The sequence below is a fragment of the Dasypus novemcinctus genome, chromosome 26, assembly GCF_030445035.2.
Source record: "Dasypus novemcinctus isolate mDasNov1 chromosome 26, mDasNov1.1.hap2, whole genome shotgun sequence".
In the NCBI taxonomy this organism is placed as follows: domain Eukaryota; kingdom Metazoa; phylum Chordata; class Mammalia; order Cingulata; family Dasypodidae; genus Dasypus; species Dasypus novemcinctus.
This window is the reverse complement of record NC_080698.1, coordinates 36,871,825-36,885,162: the sequence shown is the minus strand read 5'-3', so window position 1 is coordinate 36,885,162 and position 13,338 is coordinate 36,871,825.

Genomic DNA, 13,338 nt, shown 5'->3' with positions numbered 1-13,338 from the left:
GTTTGGTGTGGCCTTTGTACCCCTCATGCCCTCAGTCCATACTTAGGGTGCCTGTGATGACAGTGTCTTCTGTTTTTACAGGCATCCATAGCAAATCTAGGGCAGGGACCTTGCCATGTATCCATCATTCCTTCATTAATTGTATTTCCATCCATTTGCTCATCCATTCATTCATTCATTCATTCACCGTTATATGGTAGGCAGTGGGGACAATCAAGTGCGGGAAACTGACACAGGTAACTACAGCACAAACAAGAGAACAAATACTGAAGCAGAAGCAATTACCAGGTAGTGAACAAAGAGAACTGTATTAGGAAAAGTACCACAGAGGAGTTGGAATCTAAGATGTGTCATGAAAGATGAATAGAGCTACAAAAATTGGAGATGATTGCAGAAAGGATTTAGGCTGTGAAAACAACACGACTATGTTCAAGAAGGGATGTGTAACCTGAATAAATTTTCCAACCTCGTGCAATCCAGTCTTCAAGCTTTCATTAAAAGCAAGAGACCCCAGCAATGGTAAGAAAGTAATTCCATACTGTAACAGTGTCTCCCAAAGAACATCAAAGGGAACACAATTTAAAGCCTACTTTTCCCATTCCTTTCTGTATTTTTACTGCCCCACCCCCTTCGACCCCTGAAGCAACTCTTGCATTTCTACTTCTTTACACAGCATACATAAAAATACACTTCTTCCCAAGAGGTCTTTCCCTTTCCATTTTCTTTGCTGAGCTTGTATTTACTCTTACCCTTTGTAGGAGTTACTCTTGACACAATTCAAATTTCCTGTTTTGATTTTCCCTCCACTGATTAGCATGGTCTGCATAATAAGCCCCAAGAACTAAGGCACCGGTTCTTATCCAAGGGGTTCAAGGACAGAACTGTATTTCAGGATAATTAGTTTGTGTTCTAATCTCATGCATTTTATTTTTTACATTTAGAAATATTCTGAGAAGTGACCCATAGGTTTCTCTAGACTGCCAAAGAGGCCCACGACACAAAACAAGTTTAAGAACCCCTGAACTAGGGAGACGGAATGGCAAGTTAAAGTAGCAGCAAATATTCATTCATTCAAATCTTTGTCCCTGTTTCATTTCAAAGTATCTGCAGTTGTTTGGGGAGCAGCAGGCAACCTTTGTGGACAAAGCTTAGCAAGAGGACAGGAAGCTATGGGAAATGAGACATTTCTATGAGAACAGAAACAAAAATGACATGCAAATCACTCACTATCCTGTGCACATAGAATAGCATCCTCTTCATGAAAACACAAGGAGCTTAATTTCTTTATTTTTCTTTCTGTCTCCTCTTGGATTAAGCTCACTGCGTATCTTATTAGTTTTCCCAAAATTATCTATAGCTCAAATCTAGCCAAGAGATATCCAAACTCGCTAAAACTTCTATTTTCAAAGCCGATTAGTTCTTACCCTAAATGAAACAGAAATCAGTTGTCAAGGCTCAAATATTTCACTGCAGTAACCCAGCCATCTAATTCCCTTCCTGCCTCTCCTTACACACTTCCCGCCTCTCCTAATACCTTAACAAGGAATCTTTAAAGGAGTAGATTTCTGAAAGACATTTCTGACAGTTTTTAGTGTTGCCAAAAAATCAACCCAACTGCCACCAGCCATGTGACAGTTCGTATAGTTTGCCAGGACCATAATGGTTCATAGCATTTGTGAATATATTCTTTTTGACAGCTTCCTCTCCCAATTAAGGACTACACAGAACTCTCCATTCACAGTGAAACATGAAAACTCCCAGCAGTGTTATCCCTTGAGCAGCTACGGAGTTTTTCGGTTAGGGAAAAAAAAGTCTGTAGGTTTTCAGGTGGAACTGGGAAGGGGCACAAATGAGCCATCAGCTCATTCTTTTACATTAGTGGGGTCAGGCTTCAGGGGCAGAGCAGACTGCCAATTTGCTGGATGTTAAGTCACCTTCTGCCATCAGCTCTGTGACAAAGGCAAAACTATCCAATAATACCCACACTTTCACTTTTGTTAAAGCAGCAGAATCCCAATTATTCTCACAAATATAAGGCTCAGAACAGATCAAACTCCATTTTAAGTTTTTCACTGGAGAGCATATTGAAAGTGGTGGCCCTTTTCAAGTTTTGACAATATATGAATAATATAAATAAATTTAAATAGATTCTCATGGTGTATCATTGCTGGTCAATGAGGACAGATTTTCTTTTGAAATCTAATTTCCCTGACACCTTCAAAATTTATTGATTATATTACTGACCAGTGATTGCACTAGCTGACTTATCTTCTACTGATGATATCAATAAAATTTTAAAATTCAATGGAGGAGTTAATATATACCAAGCACTTTTCACTTATTAATTAATCTAAAGCTCCCCCCCAACCCTTTGAGATAGATACTAAGGTTATCCCCATTTGAAGGAGGGGGAAACTGTGAAGATTAAGCTACTTCCCAAAACTTGTACTAGGCTGAGCCTGGATTTGAGTTCAGGCAGTCTGGATGCAGAGTCCTCTGCAGCCTGCAACTGTGCCTGGCCCCACATATAAAGGGGCCCATCTCTTAGGTTAATACCCTGTTGCTTCCATTTTGAAATTCATAATGTTTTTGAATAAGAGACCCCCATCTCCCTTTTGCAACAAGCCCCACAAATGATGAACCCAGTGTAGCATAAAGAAGTACCCATGCAATTCTTTATGCTACACTGCCTGTATTTTACCACTTAATTCACAGAAACTTCAGCAAATCCCTTCCATCCTTAACCACTTCTCTGAATTCTTATTTGCCCTTGCCTTTACAGAAATCTCACCCTCACTACAAGACACCACTCCTGGGCAGCTCTCTCAAGTAAAAGTTAGGGTTTTGTTAGTCCGTTGCTCACCGTGTAATTCAGGATTAGGAATTGCTGTTGCTGAACTCTAGGCTTCTTTTTGTCACCTCCAGACCATTTTTGCCAGCTCTTGTTCCTGCTTCCTTGAACACAAAACCATTTAATTAGGCTATTCCCCCTCCTCCACCCCAGATGATATATATTTTAAAATCTGTTCATTCCCTATTAATTTACCCCCAAATCTGGAACCAGGCCCACGTCTTATCAACATCCCAGTAACTTGAACATTCACACAGACAGCCCCTGCATTCATTATATTGCAAAGGTTATACCCTAGATCTTGTCAATGTCAGAACTGCTGCCTCCTATCCATTGACCACTCTGACTTCTCCTGCCACAACCGTTTCCTTTCTTGACTTCTTTTCTTGCTCATAGTAGACACCAGGGACCAGTGTCTTAGTTTGCCTGAGCTGCTACACAATGGGTTGGCTTACACAATGGGAATTTATTGTCCCATGGTCTCAGAGGCTAGAGAACTTTCTTTCTCTCTGAAGACTGTGGTGTTCTGGTGCTAGCTGCTGGCCCTGTGGCATTCCTCGGCTTTCCTACATCATGGCAATGACCTTTCTTTTCTCTCCCCTGTTCCCACTGACATCCTCCCTGTGACCTTCTTATCAGGCTTCCAGCAATCTGGATTAAGACTCTCCTGTTTCAGCTCACCACACCTTAACTAAAATTAGCATCTTTTACTATAGTTCTTTACTATAATGGACAGGGACATCAATTAAGATTGAGAGCATATCCAAATCGGGGTACACAATCAATCTACCACAAACACTGTTCTAAAATGTATGACAATGTCAAAATTCCTCTGCCCTTCTATCTTTCATCACCCCCTCCCCGCCTCCAGCAAAATATCAGTCTTCAACTAACCCTTACCCAGGCCTTCTCGGTGCCTCTATTTTTAACAGCCAATTAATATTGCATACAGACATATACCTGGACAGCTCATATCACTAGATTCTCCTGATCTCCAGTATCTAATGGACCATCAGCCGTGCCAGGCAATCCTCCTAGATATCCCTGGTGTATTTGGTCTTAGGTCAAATTCCCTAGGAACTTTGCCTGAGACAAGTTTTCTGAGCAAGTGATTTAAAGGGGAGTGATGGACAGGCAGGAAAAATGAAGCAAATGCCTGTGTTCTGTTAGATCCTGCCTGAGTCTGAATCCATATAGGGTCTGCAGCATGAATGGCACCCCAGGGTCAGACTACCTGAGGCAATGGGCCCCATCCATTGGCTATTGATCCCCCCGGGGTGGAGGAGTAGCTTCCCAGGTATTTTGGGGTAAGAAGCCTACCTTCTGTCAAGGGCTATTCTCCAAAGAATGCAGCTGCGAGCCTTTGCAGCCAACCCTAGCAGTACCTGGACAACGAGTACAATATCCATAAATGGGATCTGGTGATGCACCACATCACACACTCCATTCGCTGTCCTATCCCTACTGCAGTCATTTCCAAACTTTCCCAAATTCCTACCTTCTAATCTATCTCCCATACACTCAGCCACACCTATTATCTCAGGCATTTTCCTTTGTTATATGTTCTCCTAGAATGGTGCTACTCAACCTCAGAGGTCTTATTTCAATTTGTGTGTGTATACAATATCTGTCTTTCTCAACAAACTTCAAACTCTATGAAAAAAAGGATCAAATTTTTTTGATCGCCAATATTATACCTCCAGGACTTCGGAAGATAATGTATGTAAGTCCTCAGTGACTGAAAAATCAAATTGAAATGTACTGTTTAGCAGATTCAATTATGGTATCAGGCCCTCCACCAAACCAACTGTGCACACAGCAATAAGAGAATGCTAAAGGAAAGGTAGTGGTCTCTTGCAGTAAGCATGTCACTTTAAACAGAACTGGAGGCACAGAGCACCTCAGAAATGGAACAGAATAGGATACTAATCGTGTGAAACAATTTGATCTCCTAGGAATCCAGATGGGAAAATCATAGTCACACAGGTTTGGAAGGAAACTTAAAGGTCATTCTGTTCCAATCTCATAGTGGCATCTGGACCATTTAGGAGCCCTTATTATTTAAAATGTTTTTCTTCTCCAGAAACACTCCCATTAATGAGTTTATCATCATTTTTTTAGGGTTAAGACTGAAAATTGAGAGCAGATGCATTTAATACTTTCTGACCGTTTCAAAACCAAGCTGAACTGAAGGCTTGTTTCATCATATATCCTCTTTGACAAATGATCCAAGATGTCTTTAGTCATCATCAGAACGTAGGTTGAACCTCCATGTGTGTGAGAACATTTTTTCCTCAATTTATTATAATTTCTGTGATTTATGCACAACAGTGATGTAAATAGCCTGGTGTAGATTTCCAAGACGCAGTGTGGGCGGTACCGTGTGTTGCACAAATTTCGTTGTTTGTTAATAGGATTTGTCCACATACCTTCTGCCCAATCTGTCCAATGCCATGAAATATTGCAGCTGATTTTTCATTTCCTGAAAATCTGACTGGCCACAATACTACAGCCCGAACCTAAAAACTACAGCCCAACATCAAGCACAAATTCCCAGGTGGCAAACAGTCATTAATGCCACCACAAAGCAAAAATTTCCACAGCGGGATGCCATCGGAGGAATTTAGTAACCAGGGTAGGCTCAGTTCTAAAGTAAAATATTTCATTTTCAATTGGATGTTGCTTTTTTATATTGGTGGTTCCAACATAGTAATTCTAAACTGGGGGAGTGATTTTGCTCCTCAGGGGACCTGTGGCAATGTCTGGAGGCATTTCTGACTGTCATGACTGAGGGGTGTTACCCGTTCAGTGGCAGAGGTGAGGGACGCCGCTAAACATCCTACAGCACAGAGAATACTCCCAACAACAAATATTACCCAGTCAAAAATTTCAGTTATGCTAGGTTGAGAATTCTGCTCCAAGGCATTCCAAACCACCCTAACTCTGCCATAAATGACAGCTGTCCTTCATTATTGCCTAGGATACAGACTAGTGACTCGGGGGGAACAAATTTAAATGCATGGGGATTAGTTTGGTATCGTAATTCTGCATTGGTGACATTTAGTAAAACATCTCTTGATATGCATTTTGAACAGTATGAAAAGAAGTAGAAGAGCAAATGCAGATTCACAGAAATATTGCTGGAGGCAGAGACTTTTCTAGTGTAGAATTTCCAAACTCTATTCCCTAAAGTACATATTTAGCAAGATGTAAAGGTGTCCTGAAACTTAAAGGATTCCAAGGTTGAATGACATGGTCAAATACTGGCTAAAATAAATTGAAATATATTTGGATCCTGCAGGACTTTTCAGTGCCTTAAAATGCTCACGGGCACCATAGCTCTCCAAACATAAAGGAAAGTAAAAGGGAAAAAAGATTTTCAAATTCATTCCTAAAACATCTCTTTACATCACCTTAAACAGATGATCTAGTCCAGCCAGTATGTATTATAGGTAAAAAAATATGGTACAGAAAGCTGGAGCTATTTGCCCAGTATTGTGCACTAATTAAGTCTCAATCCACAACTTGCTTAACCCAGTCCATTCTTCCTTCCATTATACAGTATCTCTTTTTACAGTTATGGTTTTAAAAAGATGAGTTAGTTAAATTATTACACCATAGTATATAGTGCTTGGAATAAATATTACTTTTGCGGTGGGGGGGTGGGGAGGTGGGAAATGAAATTAAAGAATCACATAGGCCAGTTTTCCAGGACTACTGTGAATGGTTGTGCAGGTTATACACTGTACCTTTTCCCACTGAAGCATATGCCAATGGTGTCCCTTAAGGTTGTGCAGTGTCCAACATGCACAATGCCCTTGGAAGCTTGAACCTGCCTCCAGGTCACCTTCAGCCATAGGAGAGTGAAATGAACAACCCCACTTTGCTAAAATGTTAGAGGGAGAGCCGCCTACTTTGAGTTGACAGGGTCCTCCCCTTTTTACTCAATTTAATTTCCTGAGCCTTTTGTGCCTGTCAGAGATAACACAAAGCAAAAGGAAGAGCATGCCCTGTGGCACAGGCTGACTAGAGAATGAATTCTTGCTGCTGTGTGACCTGGAGTTAGTTAATAAACCTCTCTGGACATTAATGTCTCCCTCAAAGGAATGTTTGAAGGATTAAATAATAAATGGACCAAAAACTGCTTGGGTCATAATAGGTGTTCACTAAAGATTACTCCCTTTCTCCTTTCCCTGCCCACTTTACCCTTTTTCTCTTAAACATCCCCTTCTAGGGCAAACCCTATTCTCCCCTTATACGCCTTCAGCCCTTGTATCCCCTAATGCTTTATCAGAGAGCAGGCCCAGTATATTAACAGGCTATGAAAGTTTCTAACATTCCCAAGCAGTGGGCCTGGCTTTTCCATAGATTAACTAGGCCATATTTCAGCATAATTATAATTGTACCTTCCTACAATAATTAAGTAAATAAATTAATTTTTATTTTCACACTATACTTTGCAAATATTAGTTTTCATAGAGCATTCTCAAATTCATTGTCATGTTTAACCTTCATAATTCACATTGAGTTACTTCTCCTACTCATCTTCATCTTCATCTTCATCATCTACCCTATCACCACCCTCCCTTGATCTTTATTCGTGTGTTTTTAAAAACTGATACCATATCAATGTGCAGTTTTATAGAAAACAAGATTCAAGCCTCTCAGATGCTGCTGTTGTTTTATGTTTCCTTCACACACATACAGTTTCATTAGTAATTTTTCATCTATACGATTTTCTTTAAAAAAAAAATTCCTGCATGGCAAAGTCATCTTTCCAATTATCTAAGGACAACAAGAACAAAACAAAAGAGTGGGGTGTGGAGGCTTTCAGTGCAGCAAAAGGCCTTTGGAGAAGAAACCCATAAAGTTCAATACTAAACTTACCGCCAGGTTAGGGACTTTGTTACCCCAGCACTGAAAACTATCTGTGGCACGTTAGAGCTGCTCAATCTTTGTTACAATAATGAATGCCCCATTTTATAGATAAAGGATTGGAAACATAGAGAAGCTAATTTGAAGGAAGAAGTGCGCATTTTTAAATATTCACTATGTTGAAGGCACTGTGTCTGAGGATTTCTTTTTGCCATATATTATCTCATCGAATTAGTGAGAAGTGGTAGCAACATCAAAGGATAAAGAAAAACTGTCAAAGGAAAGCAAAAATAATACATTCTTCAGGAACGTATCTAATAGACATACAGAATAAATAACTACATAAATTGCAGTAATTATTCCCCCCTGCTTTCCAAGCTCTAAGACAGGCAGTAGGTAGAAGCAGGTTAAACGTACTTTATACCTCTGTGTATTAACTCAAATTTATTTTGTTTTATGCAAAAGGCCAGTGATTTGGTGGTAAAATTTCTCAGGGAAGCTATAAGAAATGATATGATAAAGAGCACTGAACTTTTCATGATTATCCAATTAAACTAGCTGGAATTAAACACTTCAGTAGTTTCACTTCAATTTTATTTTTGTTATTTCTTATGGTCATGGAGTCTAGTCAACTTGATGATTAACTCATAATTTTTAAAAAGAAAGCTGAAAAGAACTCGCTGGAAGAACACAGAGATAAGAATCATCTTTAGTAATTCTCAAACGTGCTGTTACCTAGTGGATTAGATTACTGATTACATTTATCTTATTTATCAATATAGAGACCAGTCATACTAGAAATTAGCTCAGAATGCATCATTTGGCTTTATTTTAGTGGAAGAAATTCTCACTAGTGAGGAACACTTAACATTAGGATAGCTTACCAATTTAAAGGTAGGCAAACTTAAAAAGGCATTATAAGAGAAAGCAGATAAAATTAGTATCTAATTAGTTTATTTCTAGACCTGGAATTTATGTTTTTAATGTCCATCTATAGGAAGTGTTTATAAAGATCTTAAATAATCTTGAAGCACATGGCAAGTCAAGTTGAAGGATTCTCGTAATATGTTTGCTCATCAACAAATTCATTCATCCATCCTTCATCCAAATATCACTGTGCACCAGTGATTTATTAAGAACCAGGCTCAGTGCGGAGGCAGATAAACAACATAAACCCTGCTCTTAAAGAGGTCACATCACAGTAAAGAGGATCAGATATAAAAATGTTAAACCCATGCACATGTGCACAATTTTGAGTAACAAGGATGCTCATTGTAGTAGTATTTGTAAAATTAAAAAATTGGAGGAAATATAAATGTTTATGAAGAAATAGCTAAAATACTATGAATTATTCACAAAATGGAATGGCATAAGAACATGAAGTGGCTCAAGAAATAACCCCCAAACGCAAAGATTAAGTGAATAAAGCATGTTGCTGAGCAAATACAGCAGCATATATAATATAAATATTATATATATTTGTGGGCATGTAATATATATAGAACTGCTTAGGAAAAGCTGGAAATTTATATAATGAAATAAAGAAGACTTCCCTCTGGGTGAAATACTCGAATTGGGGAAGATTGTCATAAACAACCACAATTTTACCTATACTGCTCAACTTTAAAAAGAGAATATACTAATGTATTACTTATAAATTTAAAGCAATGTTAAAGATGCAAAACCTTTATGTATGTATAGATATATGTAGTTATAGATATCCATACACAATAAAATATACATATATATTACATATATAAATATACATCCATAAATATATATGCTCACTACCACAGAATTTTATTTTTACGGAGAATTTTTAATGATTGAAATGGTTTCCTCCAGAAGAAATTAAGGAAATTTTGAGTGAGAGAAGCTTTACCTTAATAGTTATTTTTTAAAAAGTCAGAGGCAGACACAAAGTAAAAAAGGAAAATAGATAACTACAAAAATGCTATACTGAAGAATGTCCAAAGGATGAAAGGAATAGAAATAAAGGAATCACTAACACTTTTTTTTTAAAGATTTATTTTATTAATTCCCCCTCTCCCCCCACTGTATGCTCTCTGTGTTCATTTGCTGTGTGTTCTGTGTCCACCTGTACTCTCATCAGGGGGCACAGGAGATCTGTGTCTCTTTCTGTTGCATCATCTTAATGCGTCAGCTCTCCATGTGTGTGGCAGCACTCCTGGGCAGGCTGAAGTTTCACACGGGGTGGCTCTCCTTGCGCAGGGGCCACTCCTTGTGCAGGGGACAACTTTACGTGAGGGTATCCCTGCGTGGCACGGCACTCCTTGCATGTGGCAGCACTACGCATGGACCAGCCCATCACATGAGCCAGGAGGTCCTGGGATTCGAATCCTTGGACCTCCTGTATGGTAGATGGATGCTCTATCTGTTGAGACACATCCGCTTCCCTCACTAACTCTTTAAGTGAAGAACTGAGCTAGTGGTTCAGCAGTTATATTAGAATATATATGAAATAAGTTAATGCATAGAGAACACAGATGGCTATGCTATGGTTGGTGTAAAAGTATTCAGTGTTATTATTGTTATTGTCATTTGTTTGCTTGTTCATTGTATAGTTTTTGTTTGTTTACAATATTTTTTAAGTCTTAAAGAAGAAGTAGGATTGTATCAGAAAGGCAAAGAGCCGAAAAATTTTCTAAGCAGAGGAAACAGCTAGCTCAATGGCTCAGATGAGTGAGAATAAACCCCTTAATAGGACAGAAGTAGAATCTGGTGTAGCCAGATTACATACTATTTGTTACAGACACTGGATGTGAAACCACAACACTAAAGTGGAACTAGGCATTTATGTTTATTGAATGTCCTGCCAAAGAGTTTGGATATAAGATACGGGAATTAAGGTATTACTCATTTCTGTGCTTCTGGAAGATGGATACGAATGAGGCTAGATGCAAATAGAGCAATAAGGGGATTGCAAGGTGTAATAAGGGTGATGGTTTGGGAATTAAAATGAGTGGGTTCAAACCTGGGTTCTGATAATGCTGGGCTGTGAATGTAAACCCAGGGGACACCTCTTAACTGTTTTCAACCTCAGTTTCTCCATGACTACTAATGAATATAATACAATATTCTTTAACTGCTTTGTTAGCGTTGTTAAATGAGATAAGGTATATGAAAATGCCTAGTGAAGAATCTTACACATAGTAAGTACTCTAGAAATGTAAAAGTCACTGTCAGCACTCAAAATGGTTGTGATAGAGACACAAGGATAGGTAAAGACAAAAGGATGCATTTGAGAAAATTATCAGGACAAAGGAGAGAGAGATGTGAAAAGCGGCTCAATTTGGGTTCCAGGAGAGAAGGTATGTAAATGGCAAACATAGGAAGCAAAGGGAGGCAAGAAGGATGGGCAAAGAAGCATTTGACCAGACATAAGGACTTCTAAATATTCATCCAAAATCATGGTGGAATCACCGAGCAGTAAGCAATGTGAGATAAAAGACTTTGGAACCCAAAAGGGAGTATCTTAGTTTCACTGGGATGGCAAGTGTGTGTGTGGGAGGGGGGTAGGGGGAGAAGGAGGGGTTATAATGTGAAATTGAGAACTTTTTTACCTGATTCACAGAGACAGTGGGCCATAGAGGTGTAAGGAGAACATGCATTTTGAGGTCCTGTGGTTGTGGTAGAAGACTGGACACGCAAGGTAGAAAACTGAAAACCTGGAGGCAGGAAAATGAGCAGGATGCTAAGAATTGGCTTCATGGTAACTTTCAAGGGTTCTGCCTGAAAAGCAGTGGGTTCGCTCTGTTGGATATCGCTCTTTATCTGTGGTTCATCTCATAAAGGACTCCAGCCTCTAGCATTAAGGGGACCCCATGCAACTGTCCCAAGTAAATCAAAACCAGGTTTCACAGTTTTCTGGACAATAATGTGTCAGCTACCCTTTAAATTTTAGGAATTCCTGTTGGTAAGATTGAGAGAAAATGAAAGACCATTTATATATCTCTAACTACTAAATAAATTATTTAGAGATCTGCACACACACATGCATAATACTACAGTTTCAAAATAATTGTTCTAAAATATTTTGATGGGATATTTACCTTGATTAAAATGTATTATTCTTTCTGACTTTAAAAGAAACATGCTTAAAGAGTGATGATATCAGAAATGCAATGACATTCTGGGGCATGTAAAAGTGATGTTAAAAGTGAATATTTTTATATTTTGATAATTTCTCCATCTCACAAAATAATTTGACTTTTGTTATGTTAATTGCTATTTTTTCACTTATTCTTTCAATTACTGTCAATGGACAATTACTTAAAATTTTTCTGATTGAAATAATTTTAAACAATTCCCTCAACATTCATTTTGCTTTTTGCACCACTAATTATTGTATTCACTGTATAATATTTCACCACAAAGACGGGCAAAGTTGACTCTCTTCTGTTATTGCCCAATTATTGGACTTTTATTAGGCTACTAAGTGTTACAAGTGCTATGTTCAGGGCAGGGGTGAAGGTTACCAAGGCACTAACTAATATTACTTTCTAGGAAATCTAATGTTACAATTCACTCTTTCCCTTAAAACAGACCCATTGTTTCCCTATTAGACTCAAATTGAGTTTCATTATTCAGTGAATAATTAATGCCATTTTTTTCCAATATAAATCTCCACCTAATTTAGAGTATGAAAACAAGGAATGAGCTGGTCATGGCTAGTGACTCTTAGTCAAAAGTCAATGCCAGCTACTTAGCATGCTTGGAAAGTTGCACGAGGGATCGATGGCAACACGCTCTGTTCAGGTTCTTCCCATTAATAACCCGAATGTCAACCAATACGAAAGTCGTTCTCCTAAGAAAAGACTTCAGAGAGCAGTAACACGGTGGGAGCAACGAAGTGCTTGTCAGAGTGCCAGGCACAAAATAAGGGCTCAATAAACACTAGCCCAAAATAGGAACACAAATAATAGAATGACTCAAAAGCATATCTGAAATGTAGATGTCTATATATCTCCTCAAAAAATCCTCAGCTTAGTTCCTAGAAATAATTGTTTATTGAATGAATGCATGAAGCAGTGTTCTTCAGAACAGAAACAGTGTACGTTAACAAGGAGGAGGGGTGGGACATGACCCTAAAGGAAGGGTCCCTTGCACAGTGCTTTGAGTAATGACCATTTAGGCTGCTCTAATTGGGGTACTAAGTCCACGTAACTGTCACACAGAACAAACAAAATCTGTACCTTGCTAGGCTTGTAGCTGGACAAAAATCCAGGCTTTTTAATAATAAAAAATAATAATTATTAAATAAAAACGTGGAAAAATGAAAAAATATGACTTTCTTTCATTCTGTCTTTCCCTATAGGATATATTAAGTCAAATTTGGAGAGGAAAGGATTGTGGTATTTTTTGGTAAAACTCTGAGCTTCTGTATTAAATGCTTTGTAACAAACTAAATATTATTACTTTAACTTAAATATTATTTAAATGCAATCAATTCCTCCACATTTATATAATTTTAAAATGAGTCTTGGCAGCATCATTAATAAGGGGAAAAGATCTAAATCAATTCTCTAAAATAATTATGTTCTTTGTCATCACTTTACTAGATTCGAACTGCCTATTTAAAATTGTATTCC